Source organism: Ornithodoros turicata, chromosome 4 (genome assembly GCF_037126465.1).
Source record: "Ornithodoros turicata isolate Travis chromosome 4, ASM3712646v1, whole genome shotgun sequence".
In the NCBI taxonomy this organism is placed as follows: Eukaryota; Metazoa; Arthropoda; class Arachnida; order Ixodida; family Argasidae; genus Ornithodoros; species Ornithodoros turicata.
Genome location: NC_088204.1, coordinates 41,936,205 through 41,963,404, shown reverse-complemented (window position 1 = coordinate 41,963,404; position 27,200 = coordinate 41,936,205). Strand labels below are relative to the sequence as shown.

The window sequence follows — 27,200 nt, the reverse complement described above, 5'->3', positions numbered from 1 at the left end:
GACAAGTTTCTGTATAGATTCTGTATTCACGCTGCTTGCTTAGAAATGATGTGTCTGAATTAATTATTGTTTTGACTTTGTTTCAGGTATTCGCTCGATTGATATTCTATGAGTTGGGAAGCTACTGCCTGAAATAATTATTGTCTTGTATTTGTTTCAATTGTTCACTCGACTGACATTAGTAAAAATAATATCTCAGATTGGAATGCCTCATATTTCTGAGCTGCATTTCACAATTGATATTTCTGTGTGGTTCATCTATATAGAACTTTCTGTAGCAAGATATTAGAAAAAATTGTTGTAAGTTCCTCGTTTTTGATTGAGTATTATTACTATCATTGAATAATTTGTACTTTCTCTACATGTTCAATAAAAAAATATCGCCTCTGTACAAACTTAGCCGACTATGTCGTCCACTTTGATGAAAGGCTTCCGTTTCAAGGAAAGGATGCGAAAAGATAGTGATCCCCACGAATAATACCGACATCTATTTGCGATGCACAATAAAATATAAGTCTGTAATAAGTCCGTTGTAGTCACAGTATTAAATTTGTAATGTTTCTCGTTTTGATAGATTGTTTCGCTATTATTTTCCTGTGTGTCTGTTGTTTACGTGTTGGATGACGCGCCGTTTAGAGTGTTTCTCTGTTATTCAGTGTTAAGTCCGTGCTAGTCACAGTATTACATTTGTAATGTTTCTTGTCTTGATATTGTTTAGCTATTATTTCCCTACGTGTTTGATGGTGCGCAGGTTTGGCTCTCTGTTAATGCTGGCTGTTGATTTTGTTGTTTCTCATTATTTCCGTTATTTTTATAAAATAACGACGCACACGCTAATAAACTGTGACAAAGACACCCATTTCTGCTATCAGATAATTATTGCATAATGCTAAATACTCATTTGTCCCTGCGTGAAGAAAGCACAGGAAAGGGATACACAATTTATCTTAAGCGAGCAGGGAAAGTCACTTCTACTCGAACAGGTTAATACCATAAAGTCCGAATTTTTGCAAAGAAAATAAAGCTTGAACAGCGCCACGAAGGTGAGAGACACATACTAACAAACAAACAAACACTTCTATTCATTTCTATTGATAAAGGCGTAAACCACACTACAAGAACAAAGCACACTGCTTCAGGAAAGCGTATCAAATGCAACGCAACAGGACCGGCTCTCATAAAATAGCCTGCCCAAAACAAATACTTCACCAGGTTCGCGAGGCAATTCCATTAAAAACGCTCGTCCAATCCAAAAGATAGCAATGCAAACGCGACTACCCTTATTTTTTTTAAAACCACTATTCCACGCAATAGTACATAAATGTATCACTCGTGTCACACGAAAAGGCAAACACTTACTTGTCAAGTGGGGTCCCAGGTTCAGAAAAGCGCGCGCGCCCGCGCGCACACACCGACACACACTCACATTTTCACACTCACAAACACAAAGTCTATTCTCACAACCACATGACAACGGGGGCTAAGGCGCATTGTAATTACTAATCACTGATAGAACGAGAAGTCAGGCGACAATACGAGTACCTCCTAGGGTAACTTTGCGCTCAGGTCGTCAATGCTATGGAAGGCACTCTGATTTCTCCCGTTTCAAGTCAAACCTGCAAGCAACTACTGGCTTTCTCTGTGCCGTACCATAGGGCCAAGAAAATCCATGTGAGATGCCTGTTGATGCATCCGCTGCCTGCGCCGACTTACAGCAGTCGTCTACATCCGGAGAACAACCTGAAACACAAGGAACACAGCTACCATCGGCCCAGGAAGTCGCGACCTACCAAGGCTACACCCGAAAACCATCTCTGTTCGAGAGACACAATAGGATCGAAAGGACACACGTGCAAAGTGTGTCTTGAAAATGCGGCGAAGAGGACAGGACCATGAGTAACAGAGCTGGTTTCCTTCTCGTCATCAAGGAAACTGACAGACAAAGCTCTGAAGCATGAAAAAAGCCGGGTACATTTGATGGCATTGTCAGCTATGGCATCTCGATCTCCAGCCCCTGACGTGCAGACGCAGCTGATCATTCAGGCGAACAAGCAGGAAGATATGCAAACCGATGTGCTGAAGAGTTTGTTTAAGCTGGCCTACTTGTTTCGGTCAGAAATCCCGCATACCACTTCAAACTGGCCAGACCTTGTGGCATCGGCTGCATTAGTGGACAAATCAAATGCACTTGCAAGTGCTGTGAGAAACAGTCCGCGGAACGCTCATCGGCTGTCATCGATGAGCATAACTGGATTTCTTCATGCCTTCGGCGAGGCTGTCACCACCAGTATCATGAAGGACCGCATTCCGACGCGGAAGCCCTATTCCGTTCTCGCGGATGAGTGCACCGATATTAACGGACGTCAGATACTTAGCGTTTGCGTGCGGTGCCTCCGCGAGTGACCAATTTCGAGTTGAGGAACATTTTCTATCTGCGACACCCCTTGAGGCAACGAATGCAGAAACAATTACCTCTGTTAAGATTTAAGAGCTTCGAAAGCTCGGTCTAGATCCTCGCGACATTTCCTCGGCTTCGTTTGATGGGGGAGCAAACTTTAGTGGGGCTGCTAACGGAGTTCAGGCACGACTTAAGGGCTACTCACCGGATTTAACCTTCGTGCACTGAAGAAGTCACGTACTGCAACTCGCTCTTGTGCACAGCTTCAGGAAAAGTCGCGAAATTAAGTGCGTGCTTAGTGCGGTCGGAAGTCTCTACAGTCTGTTTCGGGGAAGCCATAAACGGCTGTCTGTTCTCCAGGAGACAAAAAAAGCGCTTGGCGGCATGTCGCACAAGCTAGTCCAGCCAGGAGAAACACGATGGCTCTCCTACCACGGCTGTATTAAAGTAGTGGTCCAGCATTATGCCGCCATTTGTGTTTCCCTTGAACATATTTATGTGGAAGCTGGGGACCACTCATCTGATGCTGGCGGCCTTCTTCTTGTGTTCCGAAAGGTATCGTCGCAGCGCTACTTTCCCGGCTGGCCATCCTCAGTGGGACACTGCAGTCATCCAATGGGAATATCTCAAAGGCGACGAATGCGCTAAATGCCGAGATAGAAGAACTGGAAGATATGAACATTCATGATTTGCGACGTGAGGCGGACGACATCCTAAGCAGGGCAGAAGCCAGCAGGATTCACGTGGAGCACGACGTATCCGCTGAAAGCGCTCTCTTGAAGGTTGCGGAGAATTATAGAACCATAACTTAAAAACCCGAGACTAGGGGACAAAAAATGACAACACAGACAAGGTCTCATTGAAACCTTGTCTGTGTTGTCATTTTTTTGTCCCCTAGTCTCGGGTTTTTAAGTTATGGATCTATACCACAAGCTCGCTTGCTACCTCTCTATCCTCTCGTTATAGAACAGCCGTTACGGATAACATGGAACTTCGTTTCTCAGATAAGCTTCAAGAACTAGCGAAATTCCACACAATGCTGAAGAATAGAAACGAAATGGCGGATCTCACTGGCGTTGCTGATCTGTGCAGAACAAGCAAGGATGAGATCTCCAGAGAATTCAAAATATATAAACGGTACCCGGGTGACATCGCCAGTCATGAGAGCCTCGTCACATTGGCGTGTACAGAAGAGAGACGAGAGATGTTTCCTGCCTTATCTGCAGCCGCCGAGAAGATTCTGCTCTTGTCAATAGGGACGGCCGGTGTTGAAAGGAGTTTCTCTGTAATGAACACAATTTTGTCGTCCGAGCGTTCTCGGCTTCTCCCTGAGCACATGGATGCCCTCATGAAGATATCCGTTGAAGGGCCTGCCATTCCATGCATCAGGAACGGCTCTGAAGAGGAGAAGAGCAACTGTGAAGACGTCATTGAGAGAGCTCTTGATATATGCTTAAATACACCACACAGAAACCTTTGAGAAGACGGAGAAGTAGTCCCGTTGAATGACAACCACAACGCCTATATTTCGCGTTTTCTTAGTTTGGTTGTGGCGGATGTCCTACCTTATCATCGCCGCTTATTTGTGTTTCTCGCATAACTTTGGGATGTACGAAACTGAAAGTAATATATTGCTCGTGTTCCACCGTACAGATTCTTCGAAATATGTGTTGTGAATGTTGTCCGCACACCCACTACCCCCCACACACTCGCAACAACCCCCCAGACAAAGAATTCTGGATAAACCACTGGTGAGACGCACGGACGAGAAACAATCCTGGCGCAGCTATTGCACCCAAACTTTTCTCGCTTCACTAGTGCCTTTTCGTTTTCCGCAATACGCAATCCAAGCTTGCGAACTTTGTTTGCGTCGGCCATCACGTTGTTCGTGGGTCCAGTGTGCTACATCAACCCCCCAGTCAACACACTATTGTAAATTCGACGTAGAAAAAACGTTGTATATCAACGAAATGAATGTTGAATCGACGATGAAAGCGAACGTGAAATCATGATGTCAAATGTCCGCTCGAAAACATGTTAATTTACATGTTAATTAATACACGATCAACGTAAATTTAACGTATATGAAATGCAGTTTATATGTGAATACAACGTACCAGACTGTACGACATGAGAGCATAAAATAAACAGCGCTTTACAACGTTTCTCCAACGCTGCCATAACGATAAAAATTACACGTTCAGTGTAATTTTACATTTATTTTAGTATATCCCCTTAACACTTTGAATGTTCATTTAGACATCCCAAGTCTGATATAAAAATAATTTCGCAGGAAAGTGGGGAATAGAATCACTTTATTACCCAAAGCACATTTGGCATAAGCGTTGACTTGAATTTGCTATAGCCCTTGTGTTTATCTTCTGCACTATTGGCTTGTGGTTGTGCTGTGTGTGTTATCTGTACACGTAGGCACTTGGATGTTGCATCTGCAAAAAATCGTGAAGTGTCAACTGATGAGCTGTTCATGCCTGTGTCAAGACCACTTTGTGGTTATTTATGTTTGCAAATCACAGAGCGTCCGTTTATATAGATCACGATCACAATATCACCACCTTATGTAAATAAGAAGGATCGTCGATGTTACTCACCAGTATAATTAGCTCGGGTCCTGCCTGCTAGCGACGCAACTGTAGCCTCTGGTCCCTTGTTGCCTTATGAACGGCTACCGATTTCATTGTTCCTTCGTGTTTCCCAATCGCTGGAACTCACCGGCCAAGTAGAAGTTCCGCCGTCAAAGAACACTGAGAAAAACGACACAGACATGATACAGACATTTCGACGTTAGAGAATTTTCCGATTTACCCAGCATTCTTACATGTAGCGCATTAGACGGTAAATGATTCCAAGCTTGCTCAAAGAGACACTTTCCGAGTCCTAAAAGAATATGTAAGATGAAAACTACAGTGAATCGACCACAAACTAAAAGTAGCACACCACGCTAATGTGCCTACAAGCATAGCCAGGATCGTTTTCATTTTCATGAACTCGGTGGGCTGAATTGACTGGAAGAACAATAGAGTCTCAAACGAACGCTAATAAACAAAGACACCACGCCCGTTTACCTGTATAGACTGTGGCCGCATGTGGTGCATCCGTTACCTATGAGGGATACTCACTCAATCTGTGCTTGAGCTGTTCGCGCTGGAAATTACAGCACTCCTATCGAGACGCCGACATGTTCCTCAGCTCCATCCTCCAGCGGCGTCTCGAACAGTTTGAAATTAACCGCTGCAACGGCGTAACGGGCGAGGGCATCACGTGATTCTCTCTTCTGCGCCTGACGAAAAAATACGCCTTCTGCGCAGATTTCTCCTGTGACCGGCTGGCCGGGCGCCATGGCGGTGGTACGGTGGTGTGGGGGTCTCAGCTGGCAGGGGGGCAGAGTTAAAGGGACTCTGACCAGAAGTTCGACAAATATTTCGTTTGCATCTATTACGAAGGTATAATATGCCTCCAAGCCACACGCAAAATATTTTGGCTGTGCGCGGAGGCAAAGTTTGCCAAACAGGGAGCAGAAAACCGGCTTCGCTTTTCCCCCTCAACTCGCGCAATCGGGGCCGAAATCTAGCCTCTTTGCAGTGGACATCCGCCAATTTCCGTGTGCGTGACGAAGTCACGAGGGCCACGTTTCATTGGGCGCCCGGACCGGAAGTTCTGTTGTTAGTGAGTTTGTGAGAGCGCCGGCATCCGTCCGGAAAGCGATCTTCAATATGGACGTCGAAGGCAGAAATGCGGATACTTCGAGCCCGGAACTTCTTTCTGACCTTTCTGCGATCGAGACATCGAGAAGAAAATTCTGCGTGCTGAACAGCTCGGTAGGCTTTCGAAACGTCGCCGATGCCGCGAATGCGAAATCGTTAGAGCTCTACGAACATCAGTTACAGATGAAGCAAACAGCATGAGTCGCCTGTCTTCAGGTAAGCGATGAGCTTTTTAACGCACACTGTGATCGAACATGTAAACGTTCGCAGAAATTTAAATTTCGTGTTCTAATATCTAATGCGCACTTGCTGTTCATGGTGCCGGTGTGGCTGGTGTGTCCTAATGCCGAAGGAGATAATGCTTGTGCTGCAAGGAGCTCGAAAACACTGCCGAATGACTGCAGTATGAGTGCATTACAACCCACAAAGATTTCCAACTTCTATTCTTCAATATGACTGTCCTGAAGGTCGCATATTGAACTCCGTGGGCACACGAACCTATGAGCGACTGTATTCACAAGTAAGTCACATGTGCCCTTGTCGAACGATGTTAAAATTTGGGCGCCCAAAACTGGTTTGGTCCTGCAATAGAGTCGTTAAAAACTCCAGTACAGGGCGCAGCACATAAAAAGGCTATACAGTACACGACTCTGAACTGGAGAAAACCAATATAGGCAATTTTGTAATTGTCAGTGTGCTGTGTCCTGAGTCACGTTTTTATGTATTGCCCTGTGCATAAGGTTTTAGCGTAGGTTTTTAGCGATATTGAGTGTTCTTGATTGTCGATTCAGTGAAAAGTAAAACAATTTTGGGTTCTAAAAGAACACAGCATGTGTAGTAATGTACAAGGTGTGGGCAGGTAAACTGCAGTTACTCTCAGGTGCATGTAGAAATGACAATGCACACACACTGTACTGTAACCGGTTACCTATTTGCCTAAACTATATTTTATGTACATCTGTGTAGACGATGCAGATACACTGCGTATCGCCAGTTTGCAAGGTGAGTATGGCACAAGCTTGGAAAAAACAAGATCATGGTCATCCCAGCCTGTGCAGTGAAGAGGGTCTGGGAAGCCTTTCCCACAGAAAATGCCACAGGCTTCAAGTACCCAAGATCCTAACTGGGGGTACCTCTTCGCACAGCTCGTCTATCACATTTAAAATAATTCAGCATCTGTATTTAGGATAATCTATAGCTCTCAGGATGATGCATGGTTCATGAGTTCAACATGTTGTGTTGAAACACAACACTAGTCCTTTTTAATGAGTCTTGCGGAATGATAGATGAGCACTCCTTTCGTGACATTGTGTACCATTGCTACAGTGAACAATTTCTTGAGCAAGACTGATGAACGAACAAAAAATAGAGTCTTGTCTTCCAAATATGTATGTTCCTTGTAACTTCCGTATTTGTTAAGTGACCCATGTTGATGTCCCCCCTCATGTAATGCCTGCAATGGCCTTTGAGATATATTCATAAATAAATAAATATCAAAACCGGAAAAAGATGTAACACGTATCCTCTCTTTGTGTGAATGATACATAGACATTCTCAGAAGATTTGTACATAGTCACACTTTGCCTCATTTTGCATAAAGCCTAGTTCCACCTCTTATATCATCTCCGCATCTTCAATCTCCAAAGTAGTACAAGGCTAAAGTAATCAGTTACTACATAAAAAGAAGGAGGGGAGGAAAACAAATGCTGGCACATCTAAAACTCGAAGAAACCCTGGTACTTTCACGGGGCTACTCACGGCTCAGTGCTGGATCAGATCCCGATGGAAAACAGCTTTTCTGTGCCTCAGTGATAGATTCCCTTGATTGCACTGACTGTGAGGCACATCTCATTGGCTTGGTGGCAAGTGGGCTTGCGTCTGATAGTAAGATTTGGAAGAAAGGGAGCAAGGAACATCTCTCTACGGTCTTAAGAAGGATATCAACGTTACCTGTCAAGGTACAGCATTTCATGTTGCTTTCAGTAAGTACAACACTCCTCATAGCAGTTACCATTCGTGTTGGGAAAGCATGCTGAAGTTAGCTCAGGCAGTGCATCCAGAACTGTGAATCGGGTTCATAGAGAGCACCTGGTGAGAGGGACAGCAACAGTGTCCAGTAAAGACTCTCCAGGAATTTTGTGCAGGTTTGGGGGTCACACCTTTTAATAGTGTTGATGGAAAGCAGGGTGTGTGAAACACTGACTTCTGGTAGATGAATTCTTGTTATTTATAACCAGGTACCCATGTTCTAGTAATCTAGAAAAAGCCTTGGCTCTCTTGGAGGAAATTGCTAATGAATCTGAGTGTCTTTTGTGGAAACAGGTCGTAACTGCCTTTCTATCCACCCTTCTTAGTTGCCCTAGCATAAGCAAATATGTAATGCTGTGCACCATATCTGATGCTAGCACACTAATTGCTTTGAGTGTTCTCAGGCTTCTGAAATGGAGCTACCTCGTACATACGCTGTGCCATGTCGGCAAGAACATAAATCAGACTGCCTTTACTTTTTAAATTGGCCCTTCAGTGCTTCATGTGACTGCAAGAATGGCACCCCCAAACAATAGGCAACAAGAATGATTTCTGCAATGTATTGAGCTTTGTAAAACAACAACTTTATTTGAAAATATATTCCAGAAGCCGAGTGACAACCTCATAATGTAGCGTCCTTTACTGCAGACACCGCTCAACACAACGATTAAAAACAGAGCGTAAACGTTTTGTCGCCTATCCGGGTGGCATCATCAGTACAACAGAGGCCAAAGATGAGCACATCAGCCTATCTAAGAGGGAATCTTACACATCCGATAGGGGGCCACGGTATGTATTACAGGCTGAAGCATCACGCCTGATAAAGCAGGATTCTAAGAACTTTCTAGGGTCCCATCGCTAGTCATGAGCAAAGGTTACTGCACCATCAAAATATATGTCCCTTAGGACAGCAGTGGTAGACTGATTCGGTCCTGTTTAGTTAAGCTAAGCATTAGTAGCCCTGACTCTTTTAGTCTTGTCCCACGTCTTTTGTCTATCTCGCCAATGTAGGTTGTATCAGATTCTATGCACTCAACTTGATATGCACAGTCAAAATGCCTGATGGGCACAGTGCCCTCCAAATAGCGTATGAAATACATTGGATGAAAGGAATGCGGACCACCGATTTGACTCCTTTGATGTTGTTTTTGATTGTTCTCTGTTGGAGGGATGATGCCACCTGGATAGGCAATGAAACGTTTACTCTCTTTATTCTTAATTGTTGTGTTAAGCCAGTATTCTGAGTAAAGCATTTTACATTATGAACTTTGTTTGAATGATGATTAGTGGCGAGCTTCATACCCTGGGCCACTACTCTAACAATTGCTTGTGGTAGTGTGGCGAAATGGAATAACGAGCCTTGTAGACAGTTTACTTGGCAATATATTTATTTCTCTCTCATAGGTTGAAGAACCCAGTGTGGTGTTACATAACGGAGGGGCACGTAATTATACAAGACCGATCACCAAAAGGCCTTGCTTTTGACTAGATTAAAATGTGAAGCGATTGTAACATAACATAACATTGCTGCACGGCGATATGATAGGTTCTCCTCACGAGTTGTCGCCACAGTTACGGTTAGTTGAGAAACTGCATATCCAGGTAGCAGCATCAAATTTTAATTAGGCTACTTTGGCCAACACGCGAGCGTAGAGCACAGTGTCAAAAGCCCTTACAAAATAAAAAGAATACTACATCTACATGGACCCAGAAATCAAGACAGTTTGAAATGCTGTGAACGAATTCCACTACTTTAGTTTTGCCTGAATACCCTTTTCTAAAGCCATGCTGGAATTTAAAAAAAGAAATTGACAGAGTCAACTTGGTTGACAACGTGGTAGTACATGATGTGCTCCATTAGTTTACAGGGAACCCTAAAAAGTGGAGCTGGTTAATAGATAGAAGGAGCATAGTTGTCACCCCTTCTGGAGACAGGAGTAAGCTTGAGACCTATGTCCTCGACTCGCACACATACTAAGAACCTTTGACACAGATTAACGTATCTTCATTCCAGCTCTTTCACTTTCAGATGTTCATCTCTGTTGAGTGGTCTGTCATTCTTGTAATACAGATTGGAATTGAAATGCAGGTGCATAAGGGATGCTCTGAAAGAAAAAGTGTTTGGTTTTAGTCCTCTTAATGTTTCTGAAAACGAAAACAAACTTCACGGTGACTACTCTTCTGAAATTAGCAATTCCAGGATGACAGCAAAAAAAAAATATCTTGCCATATCATTATATCCACCTGGCACTTCAATTGAATAATGGCAGTTGAAGATGACGATGATTCAATTTAATGACGCATAAGCAACTCGGGCTATAGTGTGCCAAAACCATGGTAAAACTGTGACTTGTTAAATATCAGATTATACTAAAATAATATACTTTGTTGGTTGGTAAACTGAGATATAGACAAAAACATGATATGATAAAAATAAGCAATTGAAGAAAAGGCAATTGTTGGCTTTGTGTGACTGATGTCGAGTTTGCCACACTACGTGTTGAATAATAATGTACGCTGATACGCTGTAGCATATAAAGTACAATCATACACACGCTCAATATGTGGTGGATATGTGAAACCAATATACACATACTTACATTTCAAACTTTCTTGAAAAAGGCAGTCCAAGTCTGTCGGATTTGCCAGACTCTATACAAAGCCAGTAAGCACAGTGTGGAATGACTGATTCATCTTTCGAAGGCAGAGGTGCAGCTACCACGACGCTTCGTCATCTCAATGCTTCGGAGCGGCATAGCCTAGTAAGAAGCCATCAGAAGGATCTCATAACGATAACTTGGTCGAAAAAGTGGAGGGTTCTGTGGGATATGTAAGAAAGCATACGCGTTACACAACAGCTACAAGAATGATCGACTGCACTTGCATGGTTTTCAGTACGTAGACTTGGAACTGAAAAATAAATGTGCTAACCTTGTTGATACTACTTTTCCGTCAGGACCACACGAGAGCACATTTGGTTTTTTTAGTTGAAGGTATCATCAGGTCCCCATGCTCCTTTGAGATGCAGCAGACAGAAGTTCGCTGAGGCGAGTGACTGCCGTTGCGGTTCGTCGCTTCGCAGCAGATCAAGAACAGTACACCGCAACGATAGGTGAAACGTTCAGAATATGGTGACCAACTCCAACACCAACCCAATGACCCGAACAAAGAGGATGAACCTTGAGTCACACAAGTTCGCAGTTAGAGAGCTCGGCATTACAGCTGACCGGATACGGAAGCATATATCGAACGCCGTGTACAGATTGAAAAGAAAATCGTAGAAACTGTTGCAGGTGATAAATGCAGGGTATATTTTTCTTCTTGAGGCTCTGTAACAAAAACATATTAACGTAGAAATGCCATTTCACGAAGGAAATTGACAGATATTGCGTGACCACGTGACGCGTTTGAGCCAATTGTGGGTGTTGCGAGTGGCCCCCGTGTTGACGTCATCTTGATGGTGGGCCGGGGTGGATATTCTATATAAACGTATGTTTTCTCGGTTTGACGCTAGGCGTGCTGCACTCGGATGAAGTCGAATGTTTAAAATTCGAGTTTAGAGAAACCGTGGGGTTTTAATGCGTGAATTTTCGCATGGAGAGTCCTTGTTGGGTGCTTTATCGACTACAAGTACGAAAGAGCTCCCACAGTTTCTGGTCAGAGTCCCTTTAAGAAGATGGGGTGAAGGCGGATGGCGGAGAAAACGGGGCTCAAACGCCCAAACTTTTATTTTTCTTTGAAATGAATAGAATTTGATTATAGGTAGGATCTTCAAGATGCTCTGAATTTGATAAAATACCCGTGTCTGGATTACTGAGTGAGCACTTACCGGCTGTCCATCAGCTGTAGGTTTCCGACGTATCGAATTACTACCATATTAATATTTTCTTTGTACGATCTTTTGCAATGTTAACAGTAGCAGAGTCACGCAAAAGCAACCATGGTAAAGCGCTGTTGAACGGCCTGCGCGGCAGATCCATTGTTTGAGCATGCTTTTTGCTAAAGGCATAAGGCAAAATCTTCGCAAAAGCAACGTTGTATATTCGACGTCTGTCCTTCTGTGACTTTCCATTACAGTTATCGACGCTGTTTTCACGTATGACAATCTACTGTTAATTTGTGTGCAACAAATCCATGTTATATTCACGTAAAAGATTTGTCATGCTGAATTGACTACGTAATGTCAGCGCGGAATCAACGTTCGCGTTTTGCGTTCTACATTGTTCAGCAATATTCAACGTTAATTCTGCATTCTACCAACAATGTGTGTTGACGAGGCGTGGACTTGTAACTCAAGTTTCTACTCTGCGCATCACCTTCTCATCATGACCATCATTACAGATCTCATAACTCCATGTGAGCCGTGGGGTAGTGGTCCAATATTGTAGTGGCGAATGTCCTCAGTCATCTTCATCATGTATGTGTTGGTGTGGCTCTTTTGCTGAACTGAAACTCTGCAGTTGGAATGATTCGGGACAATTTCTCATTTTTAGAGAGCGGAATGAAATGGTGACAGTATCAAGAGCGGGAGAATATACGTATACCGCTGCTTCAACAAAATGTAATGTCTTTGAAAGCCGTTTTTTTAACGCATCAGGTTGTTGTTTCGACCGGTAAGGGAACAATATTAGGGTTCCCCTAGGCAGAGATGTAAGGGTATAGCTAAAAAAATCCATCGGCGTAAAAAAAAAAAAAAAAAAGAAGCCACTTTTCCGGACTGTGTTATGCGCAATCGAGAAAGTTGCGGTTTACGTTTAATTAACCTCGATTTAGAAGTCAGTCGACACTCAATTGTTAACCAAATGGCAAGTTGATGCAATCCACTAAACTTGGGGAGAAGGCAACAAAGAAAGAAAAAGAAGAAAAAACATGAACGACGCAAGATAACGAAATGAAGAAAGGAAGTCACGTCAATCAACGGTTTAAAAACAAAACAGAATAAGTCCACAGACCGTTTTTAAACCATTTCAGACCGTTTTTCGTAGTCCCTTCATTCGTACTCTTGGTGAGCTGTCCTTTCCTGCACACAACGAAGTAGTGAGACACTGGATACAATGCATAATATAAAACCCCGAGACTAGGGAACACGAAGGGACAGACACAACACGAAGTCTGAAACACAGCTGAAAATTTTACTTTACATACAAGAAATATATACACAAACAGAGGGAAGAGAAGCAACCAGTTGAGGACAAAATATAGGAGGTCAGTTCGGGGAGAACGTGAAGTCCGCTCAAGGCCGGACCGAGGATTACGGATGGGTTGCTAACACAGTTCCCCCAAGAGGTTATGCATAGGGTCTGTCTCAAAAGCCTTCTGTGAGGGTCCACTTCAGAAGCCTTTACAATTGTTTCATCCCATAGAGGGAAGCAATCTGAGCATTCCTCCAAATGCTTGGCAATTTCGGACTTCGAAGATTTATTTTTTACTTTTAATGAATGCTTTCTCAGACGATCATTTAAGCAACGTTTTGTCTGGCCAATATAACAGAAACCACAAGCTATGAGGATCGGATAAACAACGTTTGAAGAACAGGAGACGAATTTGTTCCGGTGATTCTTGCAGGTAACTTCGCGAAAGGCGTGAGGCGATCGAGACGGAAGTTGTTATTGAAAACAAGGTTGACTTGAAATTTCTTCGCAACGTCCAACAAGTCGTGAGGCACTTTGTGGAAGCAAGGTAATACCACACGTTTGGAGACAGAGGGCTTAGTTTCAGGCGAACGAGGAAGCAAGGTGTTTAACAAAACAGTTAGAGCACCAAGTAACATGTGTTGGAGGTAACCAGCATCATTCAAACGGAGAAGCTGACTCTCCGCAGATGGAAGGATTTCATTCATGGAAGGATTCATTGGCCAGATAAAACGTTGCTTAACTGATCGTCTGAGGGAGCTTTCATCAAAGGCAAAAAATAAAGCTTCAAACTCCGAAATGGGCGTTATTCAGGTGGACGTGCGACGCGTGCGCGAGCTGCGGCGCGCCGCCGCCATCATCTTTGGTGACTCTCGGTGGTCAGAATAGCACGGCCGGGGCCCCTTGGTTCGCGTACTCCGTGCCGAAAAATGCCTCAACGATGCGTTGCCGTTGGTTGCACAAGTGCATGTAGTTCTTAGCTACCTAATTTTAGCCTTCTTATCTTCAGCTTCATGGGTTGTTTTTGCTCGTCAACCACATAAAAGCCATTCTGGTACCGCTGAAAGGGCACACACTCTACCCATTTTGTGTACAGAAACCCTAGATGTTTAATGTGCCTGGTATGACTGCTGCCTTGTAAAAGTATGTTAGGCCTTCATGGGCCTCGTTCCACATTTCTTTGCCGTTATCTTAAGGAACATCCGTCATGTGCAATCGACTTGCCCGTGAACACATTCCTCATGCTAACCCACTTTTTCACGTCCAAAAAGCCGTCCAAGAGCCTGGGTTGTTCACCCTAGCCCGTTCGACAGCTTGATAGTTTTTTCTGCTCTAACACATAGTGACTAAACATGCCATATACGTTTTTCTCCCCTAATCCCCAACACTTTGTCAAATAATAATTGATGTCAAATAATAAGCATTTTCTAAATAAATCAAATAAATCTATGATATTTTTGGATGATTTATTCGCGTCGAATGTGGACAAATTTGAGCAATGTATTATTAATGCTTGTATTTAACCCACCACTGTATAGGAGAAAGAAGAGTTCTGATTTATTTGCCTTGTGCCTATGTTCAAGTGAATCTAAATTTGGTTCTTCCAACATACATGTTAGCGAAGAGGTCCTTCGAAACCTAGACAATATAAGCCGGGAGCAGAGATTTGTACTGTCTTTTCTTTTCTTCTTTTTTGATAGCGCGCATGTGTAGGGACCCACAGTGCAGATGCATATTCTAAACAAGGTTGAACGAAGATTTTGTATGCCTGGTAATTCAATATCTTTCGTTGTACATATATACATATACATTCATTGTTCGCACATATGGCTATCCCATTCCACACCGTCCCCTTTAGATATGCCGCCAGCAATGTGAAGGGTGCCCAGAAGAAGCACGAATTATCGGCTGTGCTCAACATGAGGCCATTTTCTTCAAGATGTGTCCTACTGGTCCGCCGGATTGTTCCGCACTATTCTATTCAACTGTGCTGTTCGTGAATGATAAAGATATGCAAATAACCCGTGGTCTCCCCTCTTCAACTGAAAAAGCAAAGAAAAAAAAGAAAAAGAAAGCAGAGGACACTGGTTGCCTGCTCCGTACGCTCAGAGAGAGTAGCGTCAAAAGTTACAGAAAAATAGGTGGACAAAAAAAAAATACAGAACTCCGACTTAACATAACAAAGTAACAAGGTTTACTCAGACGTTTCGTCCGTCATGCGACGGACATCATCAGTGCGGATTTCTCGGAGCTCTCGGAGTTATCTACCTTTTTTGTCCAGTTATGTCGTCTCCCGGCTTTTGGAGTATTTTTGAGAAAAATAGGTGCGGACAACACACTGAACTCCTTTTGAACTCCCTTCGAACAAAAGTATTTCGAACAAACGGTGTCGATCAACCAGCTTTCGGTCAGAAGGCTTTCGATCAAGCGGAGTTCGATCAGAAGTCTCCAATCACACGGCGTTCGACCAAATGTGCAGACACAGCGCGGCGCGCGAGCCACCAACCGTGTTTCCGACTCCTCCCGCTAGAGGCGCTTTTCCGCTCTGAAAAAGGTCCATTGCCAAGCATTTGGAGGAATGCTCAAATGGCTTCCCCCTATGGGATGAAACAATTGTAAAGGCTTCTGAAGTGGACCCTCACAGAAGGTTTTTGAGAGAGACCCTATGCATAACCTCTTGGTGGGAACTGTGTCAGCAACCCATCCGTAATCCTCCGTCCAGCCTTGAGCAGACTTCTCGTTCTCCCGAACCAGTCTTGGGAAGTAACTTAGCTACAAGTAACTAGTTACAAAAAATGTAACTATTCACTGTAACTAGTTACTGGTACGGGAAATGTAACTTTTAGATGCAACTAGGTACTTTTCTGCGTAACTAGTTACAGTAACTAGTTACTGCTTTTCGAAATCGCAGATTTTCCATTTTCCAGATTTTCGGAGCCACCTCGCATCACACTTCATTTATCTTCTCATTTCCTTTTTCTCTTTTTAACGACCTTTTGCTGTATTCTACTGGTTATGCTGTAGTTCCTTACTCTCAAAACAATAAGGACTGCCATCTTTGAGGAATATAAACGTGGCACAGCCTAGGCTGCCACTGAAAAGAAGCATGTGTCATATGACCGCCTTCAGTTTCTACACGCGAAAGAAACAACGAAAATCAGGACGGGATAAAGAACTGTACAGGAGGCCGAGGTATTCGAGAGGTGGAAAGTAGGCAGCCGCAGCACCCTAGCTGCCCCGAATGGTTTCCGTTTTTGGCTCGGGTAATTGTAACTATAACTAGTGTGGGAATCTTATTCACGTTCTGTCCCTCAAAGGACGGTAGTCCCACTCTCGGGGTCGTCCCCGACCCGTTCACCCTTCCGGAAGAAGTACAGACAACATCGTAAGGAACAAAGCAATGGTTTATTTTACCATTCGATGCGCACCGCAGGCTGGCTCGGCTCCGTTCCGTGACCCAGCTCCTCCCGGGAATGTCTCCCGCTTTCTTCGCTCGTCCTTTTAACGTGGCAATCGCGCCTCTCCAGCGCCCTCACTTTGGCACGTGTATGGTCCCCCTCCGATTGCGAGCGACTAATCTAATACTGATAACTTCTGTTGCTCGAGATAACCCGTGGCGGCTTTGATACAACCTGCTGTGAATCCCGACATTCCCGGGGCGGACGCATACGTGTGCGTCCCGGGAGGGACGCACAAAAACACAGTGTTTTTGTGTGTGGTCAGTCCTTCATGCATGCGCATTTCTGTGCAGCAGGAAAAAAGTGTGATCATGGACACCCGTAAATTTTACGGGGCGAAGCCGAAGCCGTATCTGCCTGCAAACTTCGACATAAGTGACGACGACGAGCTCAGTGACGACGATGTGGCTGATCCAGATTTTGCACCACAGTCAAGAAGCCAACTTCAGCCGTCAGAAGGTATCTCCCTGCAAAGATTTCCTACTTCTCCTTCCGTTGTGTTGTAGAAGGAATGTAACACTATGCTTTCCCTTTGTTCGTGCTTCATTGCAGATAGCGAATCCGAAGGTAGCAACACAGATGAAGACGAAGGTGTGTGTGACTCAGTACCAGCAGGGTCCACAGCTAAAGGAGCTGTTCCAAGGCAATATATATGGAAGAAGCCGGCCCAGTCTGTTCCAGAAGACATATGCCTTGAAGGGCAGGGGCATTTGCCTGTATCAGATGCTGTTGGCACACCCCTAGAATACTTCAGAAGACTCGTTGGCAAGGATCTTCTTGAAATGATTGTGGCCGAATCCAACCTTCACTCGGTACAAAGAAACCCCTCAAAACCACTGAATTTGACTGTTTCAGAACTGGAGACCTTTTTTGGCATTGTCTTCTACATGTCAATGTTTGGGCTTCCTAACACAAGACTCCACTGGAGTCAACACTGTTCCGTGGGTGTTGTATCGCACCAGATGAGCAGGGATAGGTGGGAGTCCATCAAGCTAAATCTGCACTTCCAGGACAACACACAGATGCCTCCAAGGGACAGTCCAAACTACGACAAACTTTTCAAGATCCGAGCATTCTTGAACTACCTTCTCGCTTCCGTAAGGAGTATACCACGGAAGAAATTCTGTCCGTTGACGAACAGATGATTATTTTCAAGGGCAGCCACAGTATGAAACAATATATGCTAAAAAAACAAAGAAATGGGGTTTCAAGATTTTTCGTGCTTTGTGGAGCTAGCAGGATGGTTCACAATTTTGAGCTCTATACTGGCAAAGCTGAACATCCCAGCTATCTTCCAGATGTTGGGGTCAGTGGGAATGTGGTGCTGCGGCTCACACAAGATGTGCCACGTCACATTGGACACCACATTTACTTCGACAACTGGTTTTGTGGTGTTGAGCTGCAAGTAGACTCAGCAAGCCTGGTGTAGATTGCCTTGGGACCGTTCGCACTAACAGAATCAAGAACTGCCACATAGAGAGCGATTCCTCCATGAAATCTCGTGGGAGAGGTGCCTGCGACGAGAGAAGGACAAGAATCGACGGAAAAGAGCTCATCGTATCGAAATGGCTTGACAACAGGCCTGTGTTGCTGTTGAGCACTTTCGTCGGCGTTCAACCTGTTACTCCAGTGCACAGACGGGACAAGAAAACCAAAACAAAGATTTCAGTGAGCTGCCCATCTGCTGTAAAACCCTATAACAAATTCATGGGTGGCGTGGACCTCTGCGACTCTCTCCTTGCATTGTACAAAACCAGAATATGATCGAAGAAATGGTATCTCCGCATCGTGTTTCATTTTATGGACATGATGTGTGTAGAAGCTTGGCTCTTGTACAGGAGAGACTGCTCTTCCCTCGGGATGTCAAAGGTCATGCCCCTCCTTGAGTCAAGACACAAGTGGCAGATGTGCTGTGCAGAGCATGGAAGACCCAGGAGCGGAAGCGGGGCAGACCATCCAAAGAGTATCCAGATAAGCAAAATGAAGCCGCGACGGAAGATCACGAAGGTTCCCCAGGAAGACGTTCTACGTGACCAAACTGCTCATTGGCCGGTTTTCGCTGAAAATAGGGCCCGTTGTAAGGTAGCAAGGCTGCACGGGTATTCCAAAAGTGAAATGCTCGAAGTGTGACATCTATCTGTGCCTTACGCCGGCGCACAACTGTTTCGTGGTCGCCCACAAGTAATTTCAAGGAAAGGATCTAAATACATCCGTTGATTTCATCTCGCAAATTCATGATTTGTGTTCAATAAAACTTACACACAAAAAAATTGTTCCAACTGCCTGGTGTTGCTTTGAAGTAACACACCTGTAATTCCCGAACTACGGATTATGCGCGTTTCCTCTCGCAGGCAGACTTTGAGATAGGCCACTTCCTAATATATTTTCCGCTGAAATATTTTTCCAATGCACGCAATAGAAATCAGGCAGTAGAGGGTTAAAAAAGACCATCCGGAAATAAAGCTAGGTGTGACCAAGTTCTACTCCCTACGACCAAAATGGGTTCGAATAGCACCTTACCAGTTGCAGTGTCTGTGTACCTACTGCGCCAACTTCGAACTTGTTAAAATCGCAGCGAACACTGTTTCTGCAACAAAGTTATGCAAAGAAACGATTACAAGTTTGTGTGTGTGCGACCCCACCAGCGAAGCGTGCCTTTTCCGGGAGTGCAGGGGATGCGCTGAGGCTAAGCATGTAACCCTGAGGAAACTAGAAATTGCTGCGGAATGTGAAGTTGTTGTGGCGATGTGGGAGTCTGGTGACCTCATCAGGAAGACCATGAGCGGGCGCGCATTTCTGAAAGAGATACGCAAGTGGGCCTCATTGTACGTAAAGCACGAGCACGTTCATAGCATCCAGAAGAAGCCAATCTGGACCGAAAATCAGTTCGCAATGTTGAGACACATCGTTCTACACTTCGACTTTACTGAGAACTGGACAGTGAAGTTGCAAAATAAAGTGTAGGGCCACTATTGGCAGAGAAGCCAAGTGTCTATATTCACGTGTGTGGTTAAAGGGACTCTGACCAGAAACTGTGGGAGCTCTTTCGTACTTGCAGTCGATAGAGCACCCAACAAGGACTCTCCATGCGAAAATTCATGCATTAAAACCCCGCAGTTTCTCTAAACTCGAATTTTAAACATTCGGCTTCATCCTAGTGCAGCACGCCTAGCGTCAAACCGAGAAAACATACGTTTATATAGAATATCCACCCCGGCCCACCATCAAGATGACGTCAACACGGAGGCCACTTGCAACACACACAATTGGCTCAAACGCGTCACGTGGTCACGCAATACCTGTCAATTTCCTTCATGAAATGGCATTTCTATCTTAATATGTTTTTATTACAGAGCCTCAAAAAGAAAAATATACCCTGCATTTATCACCTGCAACAGTTTCTACGATTTTCTTTTCAATCTGTACACGCGTTCCATATATGCTTCCGTATCCGGTCAGCTGTAATTGATGCCGTATGCCGAGCTTGCGATCTGCGAACTTGTGTGACTCCCGGTTCATCCTCTTTGTTCGGGTCATTGGGTTGGTGTTGGAGTTGGTCGCCATATTCTGAACGTTTCACCTATCTTTGCGGTGTACTGTTCTTGATCTGCTGCGAAGCGACGAACCGCAACGGCAGTCACTCGCTTCAGCGAATTCTGTCTGCTGCATCTCAAAGGAGCATGGGGTGATACCTTCAATATGATACCTGATGATACCTGATGAAACCTGATGATACCTTCAACTAAAGAAACCAAGTGTGCTCTCGTGTGGTCCTGACGTAAAAGTAGTTTCAACAAGGTTAGCAGGTTTATTTTTAAGTTCCAAGTCTACGTACTGAAAAGCATGCAAGTGCAGTCGATCATTCTCGTAGCTGTTGTGTAACGCGTATGCTTTCTTACGTATCCCACAGAACCCTCCACTTTTTCAACCAAGTTATCTTTATGAACAAGAGAGAAACTGATGTTCTGAGGCTGGAACTTTCATCTTTCATCTTTTATCTTTATGAGATCCTTCTGATGGCTTCTTACTAGGCTATACCGCTCCGAAGCATTGAGATGGGGAAGCGTCGTGGTAGCTGCACCTCCGCTTTCGAAAGATGAAACAGTCTTTCCACACTGTACTTATTGGCTTTGTATAGAGTCTGGCAAATCCGACAGACATGGACTGCCTTTTTCACGAAAGTTTGAAATGTAAGTATGTATATATTGGTTTCACATATCCACCACATATTGAGCGTGTGTATGATTGTACTTTATATGCTACAGCATATCCGCGTACATTATTATTCAACACGTAGTGTGGCAAACTCGACATCAGTCACACAAAGCCAACAATTGCCTTTTCTTCAATTGCTTATTTTTATCATATTATGTTTTTGTCTATATCTCAATTTACCAACCAACAAAGTATATTATTTTAGTATAATCGTCTGATATTTAACAAGTCACAGTTTTACCATGGTTTTGGCACACTATAACCCGAGTTGCTTATGTGCCATTAAATTGAATCGTCATCATCTTCAACTGCCATTATTCAATTGAAGTGCCAGGTGGCTATAATGATATGGCGAGATATATTTTTTGCTGTCATCCTGGAATTGCTCATTTCAGAAGAATAGTCACCGTGAAGTTTGTTTTCGTTTTCGGAATCATTAAGAGGACTAAAACCAAACACTTTTCTTTCAGAGCACCCCTTATGCACCTGCATTTCAATTCCAATCTGTATTACAAGAATGACAGACCACTCAACAGCGATGAACATCTGAAAGTGAAAGAGCTGGAACGAAGATACGTTAATCGGTGTGAAAGGTGTTTAGTATGTGTGTGAGTCGAGGACATAGGTCTCAAGCTGATTCCTGTCTTCAGAAGAGGTGACAACTATGCTCCTTCTATCTATTAACCAGCTCCACTTTTTAGGGTTCCCTGTAAACTAATGGAGCACATCATGTACTACCACGTTGTCAACCAAGTTGATTCTGTGGATTTCTTTTTTTAAATTCCAGCATGGCTTTAGAAAAGGGTATTCAGGCAAAACTAACGTAGTGGAATTCGTTCACAGCATTTTGAACTGTCTTGATTTCTGGGTCCACGTAGATGTAGTATTTTTTTATTTTGTAAGGGCTTTTGACACTGTGCTGTATGCTCGCGTGTTGGCCAAAGTAGCCTAATTAAAATTTGATCCTGCTAACTGGATATGCAGTTTCTCAACTAACCGTAACCGTTGCACCAACTCGTGAGGAGAACCTATCATATCGCCACCATGCAGCATTTGTTATGTTACAATCGCTTCACATTTTAATCTAGTCAAAAGCAAGGCCTTTCGGTGATCGGTCTTGTATGATTACATGCCCCTCCGTTATGTAACCCCACACTGGGTTCTTCAACCTATGAGAGATAAATAAATATATTTACAAGTACATTGTTTACAAGGCTCGTTATTCCATTTCGCCACACTACCACAAGCAATTGTTAGAGTAGTGGGCCAGGGTATGAAGCTCACCACTAATCATCATTCAAACAAAGTTCATAATGTAAAATCCTTTACTGAGAACACCGGCTTAACACAACATTAAGAAGAGAGTAAACGTTTCATTGCCTATCCAGGTGGCATCATCCCTACAACAGAGAACAATCAAAAACAACATCAAATGAGTCAAATCGGTGGTGCGCATTCCTTTCATCCAACGTATTTCATACGCTATTTGGAGGGCACTGTGCCCATCAGGCATTTTGACTGTGCATATCAAGTTGAGTGCATAGAATGTGATGCAACCGACATTGGCGAGATAGACAAAAGACGCGGGACAAGACTAAAAGAGCACACAAGGGACGTTGCCAGGGCTACTAGTGCTTAGCTTAACTAACCAAGACCGAATTAATCTACCATTGCTGTCCTAAGGGACATATATTTTGATGGTGCAGCCATAGGCGCCGACTGCGGGGGGGGGGGGGGGGGGCCCTTGCCCCCCCGGAACATGAACTAGGGGGGGGGGCGCCGCCTCCCCCGGGAAGTCCCGCTAAGAGACTGACACCAACCTTTGGGGCTCGGCGCGCCCGGGTCAAAAGAGCGAAGAGGAACCAACCCCAAAAATGTATCTTGCAATTCGTAAAATATGTATCCGCCCACCATACTCATTATCACAGTAGAAGGTGAGGTTTTTGTTCGTATGTTAACAACATGTTACCCTCTCATGCCAGAACTCCCCCTTCAACTGTATATATGTGCCTGTACCATGTTTATATTTTTGTAACCTGAAGAAGTGCAGTCTCGTGCACGAAAGTCTTGTTTACCATGTGTAAATAAATAAGTTGTTCCTACAGTTTAATATCACTCTTAGAAGGTGAGGCGAAGAAACACAGAGGATGACACAACACATAGCTTGAATTTCGCCCAAAGCAATCAGATCAATGTAACGAAGCAGTCGAAAAGGTATCAGTAGCTGCCAGTGAGGTGTAACGGTAGAATCTGCGGAACGCATATTCGTTGGGAGCGGGTTCAACTTCCGGTGCTCCATTTCATTGACCATATTCATAACATTGCGCGCATTTCGGGTCAAACACCGAGGATTCAATGCATTTTGTTCCTTTTGCACTCAGTTTTCAAAGGCGTAATGCCTTCAGTTGTGCACATGTTCACTGTTTACGTTCTCTCTGTTTTTTCTTTTTTTTTTTCTGTTCTTCCTTCCTCTTATTTCTATACCAGTTCTGCATACATCATAAGATCCCACCAGAGTGTGTGATTCTTCAGCTTTAGTTTTGTGTTCTTCATTTTTCTTTTCCTTGTCTTTCCGTCTTTTTGTTTTCTTTTGCTTTCTTTTTTCTTTGCGTTTTTTGTCTTCCCCATTTCACTTTTTTTTTGAAATAACACACCGACATCCATCTGGTTTACCTTTCTTTTTTTTCTTACTAGAGTACTTATTTCGCGGTGCGCCCTTGCCCCCCCTGGGAAAATGAAAACTCTCCGCCTCTGGGTGCAGTAACCTTTGCACATGACTAGCGATGGGGCCCTAGAAAGTTCTTAGAATCCTGCTTTATCAGGCGTGATGTTTCAGCCTGTAATACAAACCGTGGCCCCCTATCGGATGTGTATGATGCCCTCTTAGATAGGCTGATGTGCTCGTCTTTGGCCTTTGTTGTACTGATGATGCCACCCGGATAGGCGACAAAACGTTTACGCTCTGTTTTTAATCGTTGTGTTGAGCGGTGTTTGCAGTAAAGGACGCTACATTATGAGGTCGTCACCCGGCTTTTGGAATATATTTTCAAATAAAGTTGCTGTTTTACAAAGCTCAATACATTGCAGAAATCATTCTCATTGCCTATCATTTTGGGGGTGCCATTCTTGCAGTCACATGAAGCACTGAAGGGCCAATTTAAAAAGTAAAGGCAGTCTGATTTATGTTCTTGCCGACATGGCACAGCGTATGTACGAGGTAGCTCCATTTAAGAAGCCTGAGAACACTCAACGCAATTAGTGTGCTAGCATCAGATATGGTGTACAGCATTACATATTTGCTTTTGCTAGGGCAACTAAGAATGGTGGATAGAAAGGCAGTTACAACCTGTTTCCACAAAACAAACTCAGATTCATTAGCAATTTCCTCCAAGAGAGCCAAGGCTTTTTCTAGATTACTAGAACATGGGTACCTGGCTATAAATAGCAAGAATTCATCTACCAGAGGTCAGTGTTTCACACACCCTGCTTTCCATCAACACTATTAAAAGGTGTGACCCCCAAACCTTCACAAAATTCCTGGAGAGTCTTTACTGGACACTGTTGCTGTCCCTGTCACCAGGTGCTCCCTATGAACCTGATTCACAGTTCTGGATGCACTGCCTGAGCTAACTTCAGCATGCTTTCCCAACACGAATGGTAACTGCTATGAGGAGTGTTGTACTTACTGAAAGCAACATGAAATGTTGTACCTTGTTAGGTAATGTTGATATCCTTCTTAAGACCGCAGAGAGATGTTCCTTGCTCCCTTTATTCCAAATCTTACTATCAGACGCAAGCCCACTTGCCACCAAGCCAATGAGTTGTGCCTCACAGTCAGTGCAATCAAGGGAATCTATCACTGAGGCTCAGAAAAGCTGTTTTCCATCGGGATCTGATCCAGGACTGAGCCGTGAGTAGCCCCGTGAAAGCACAAGGGTTTCTTCGAATTTTAGATGTGCCAGCTTTTGTTTTCCTCCCCCTCCTTTTTATGTAGTAGCTGATTACTTTAGCCTTGTACTGCTTTGGGGATTGAAGATGTGGAGATGATGCAAGAGGTGGAACTAGGCTTTAGGCAAAATGAGACAAAGTGTGACTATGTACAAATCTTCTGAGAATAATAATGAAAGGAAAGTTAGGTAGCAAGTGAGCTGGTGGTGACGATCCATGACTTGAAAACCCGAGGCGAGGTCCCGAGGTACCTCGTCTCGGGTTTTCAAGTCATGGATCTTCTGAGAATGTTTATGTATAATTCACACAAAGAGAGGACAGGTGTTACATCTTTTTCCGGTTTTGATATTTATTTATTTATGAATATATCTCAAAGGCCATCACAGGCATTACATGAGGGGGGACATCAACATAGGTCACTTAACAAATACGGAAGTTACAAGGAACATACATATTTGGAAGACAGACTCTGTTTTTCGTTCGTTCATCAGTCTTGCTCAAGAAATTGTTCACTGTAGCAATAGTACACAATGTCACGAAAGGAGTGCTCATCTATCGTACCGCAAGACTCATTAAAAAGGACTAGTGTTGTGTTTCAACACAACATATTGAACTCATGAACCATGCATCATCCTGAGAGCTATAAATCATCCCAAATACAGATGCTGAATTATTTTAAATGCGACAGACGAGCTGTGCGAAGAGGTACCTCCAGTTAGGATCTTGGGTACTTGAAGCCTGTGGCATTTTCTGTCGGAAAGGCTTGCCAGACCCTCTTCACTGCACAGGCTGGGATGACCATGCTCTTGTTTTTCCCAAGCTTGTGCCATACTCACCTTGCAAACTGGCGATACGCAGTGTATCTGCATCGTCTACACAGATGTACATAAAATATAGTTTAGGCAAATAGGTAACCGGTTACAGTACAGTGTGTGTGCACTGCTGAGAGCAACTGCAGTTTACCTGCCCACACCCTGTACATTACTACACATGCTGTGTTCTTTTAGAAACCAACATTGTTTTACTTTTCACTGAATCGACAACCAAGAACACTCAATACCGCTAAAAACCTGCGCTAAAACCTTATGCACAGGGCAATACATAAAAACGTGACTCAGGACACAGCACACTGACAATTACAAACTATTGGTTTGCTCCAGTTCAGAGTTGTGTACTGTACTGTACAGTCTTTTTACGTGCTGCGCCCTGTACTGGAAGTTTTAGCGACTTTAATGCAGGGCCAAACCAGTTGTGGGCGCCCAAATTTTAACGTCATTCTACAAGGACACATGTGACTTACTTGTGAATACAGTCGCTCATAGGTTCGCGCTGCCCACGGAGTTCAATATGCGACCTTCAGGACAGTCATATTGAAGCATAGAAGTTGGAAATCTTCGTGGGTTCACCCAGTCATTCGGCAGTGTTTTCGAGCTCCTGGCAGCACAAGCATTCGATCTCCTTCGGCACACCAGCCACACCGGCACCGTGAACAGCAAGTGCGCATTAAATATCAGAACACGAAATTTCAGAGAACGTTTACGTGTTCGATCACAGTGTGCGTTAAAAAACTCATCGCTTACCTGAAGACAGGCGACTCATGCTGTTTGCTCCATCTGTGACCGATGTTCGTAGAGCTCTAACTTCGTCTCGCATTCGCGGCATCGGCGACGTTTCGAAAGCCTACCGAGCTGTTCAGCACGCAGAATTTTCTTCTCGATCGCAGAAATGTCAGAAAGAAGTTCCGTCCTCGAAGTCTCCGCATTTCTTCCTTCGACGTCCATATTGAAGATCGCTTTCCGGACGGAAGCCGGCGCTCTCACAAACTCACTAACTTCCGGTCCGGGCGCCCAATGAAATGTGGGCCTCGTGCTTTCGTCACGCACACGGAAATTGGAGGATGTCCACTACAAAGAGGCTAGATTTCGGCCCCGATTGCGCGAGTTGAGGAGGAAAAGCGAAGCCCGTTTTCAGCTCGCCGTTTGGCAAACTTTGCCGCCGCGTACAGCCAAAATATTTCGCGTGTGGCTTGGAGGCATATTATACCTTCGTAATAGATGCAAACGGAAGATTTGTCAAACTTCTGGTCAGAGTCCCTTTAAAGCACAGAACGCCACACTAAGCATGGCGACCGTGAGCGACGACTTACGGCATGACACAGCCCATGCGCTGCTTGCTTTGAAGTAAATAGTAGAAACGCTCGAACACATTCTCCCCATATTTAGACACATCGTGCACATATTTGACGGTGCTGCAGCGCATTTCAAGAACAGATATCAGGTGCACGAAATGCGCTCTAATA

At 44.1% G+C, this 27,200-nt stretch overlaps 1 protein-coding gene and 1 long non-coding RNA gene across 2 annotated transcripts in view; one reads left to right on the top strand and one right to left on the bottom strand.

Annotated features, from left to right (window-relative positions):
* LOC135392378 (uncharacterized) overlaps window positions 1-27,200 on the top strand; it is a 322,651-nt gene that overhangs the window by 206,797 nt on the left and 88,654 nt on the right. The window lies entirely within an intron of this gene.
* On the bottom strand, window positions 9,394-11,321 carry LOC135393049 (uncharacterized). The gene is made up of 3 exons (XR_010422406.1): window positions 11,080-11,321; window positions 10,749-10,967; window positions 9,394-10,253 (listed from the first exon to the last, which is right to left on the bottom strand). It is a non-coding gene; the product is annotated as an uncharacterized LOC135393049 (long non-coding RNA).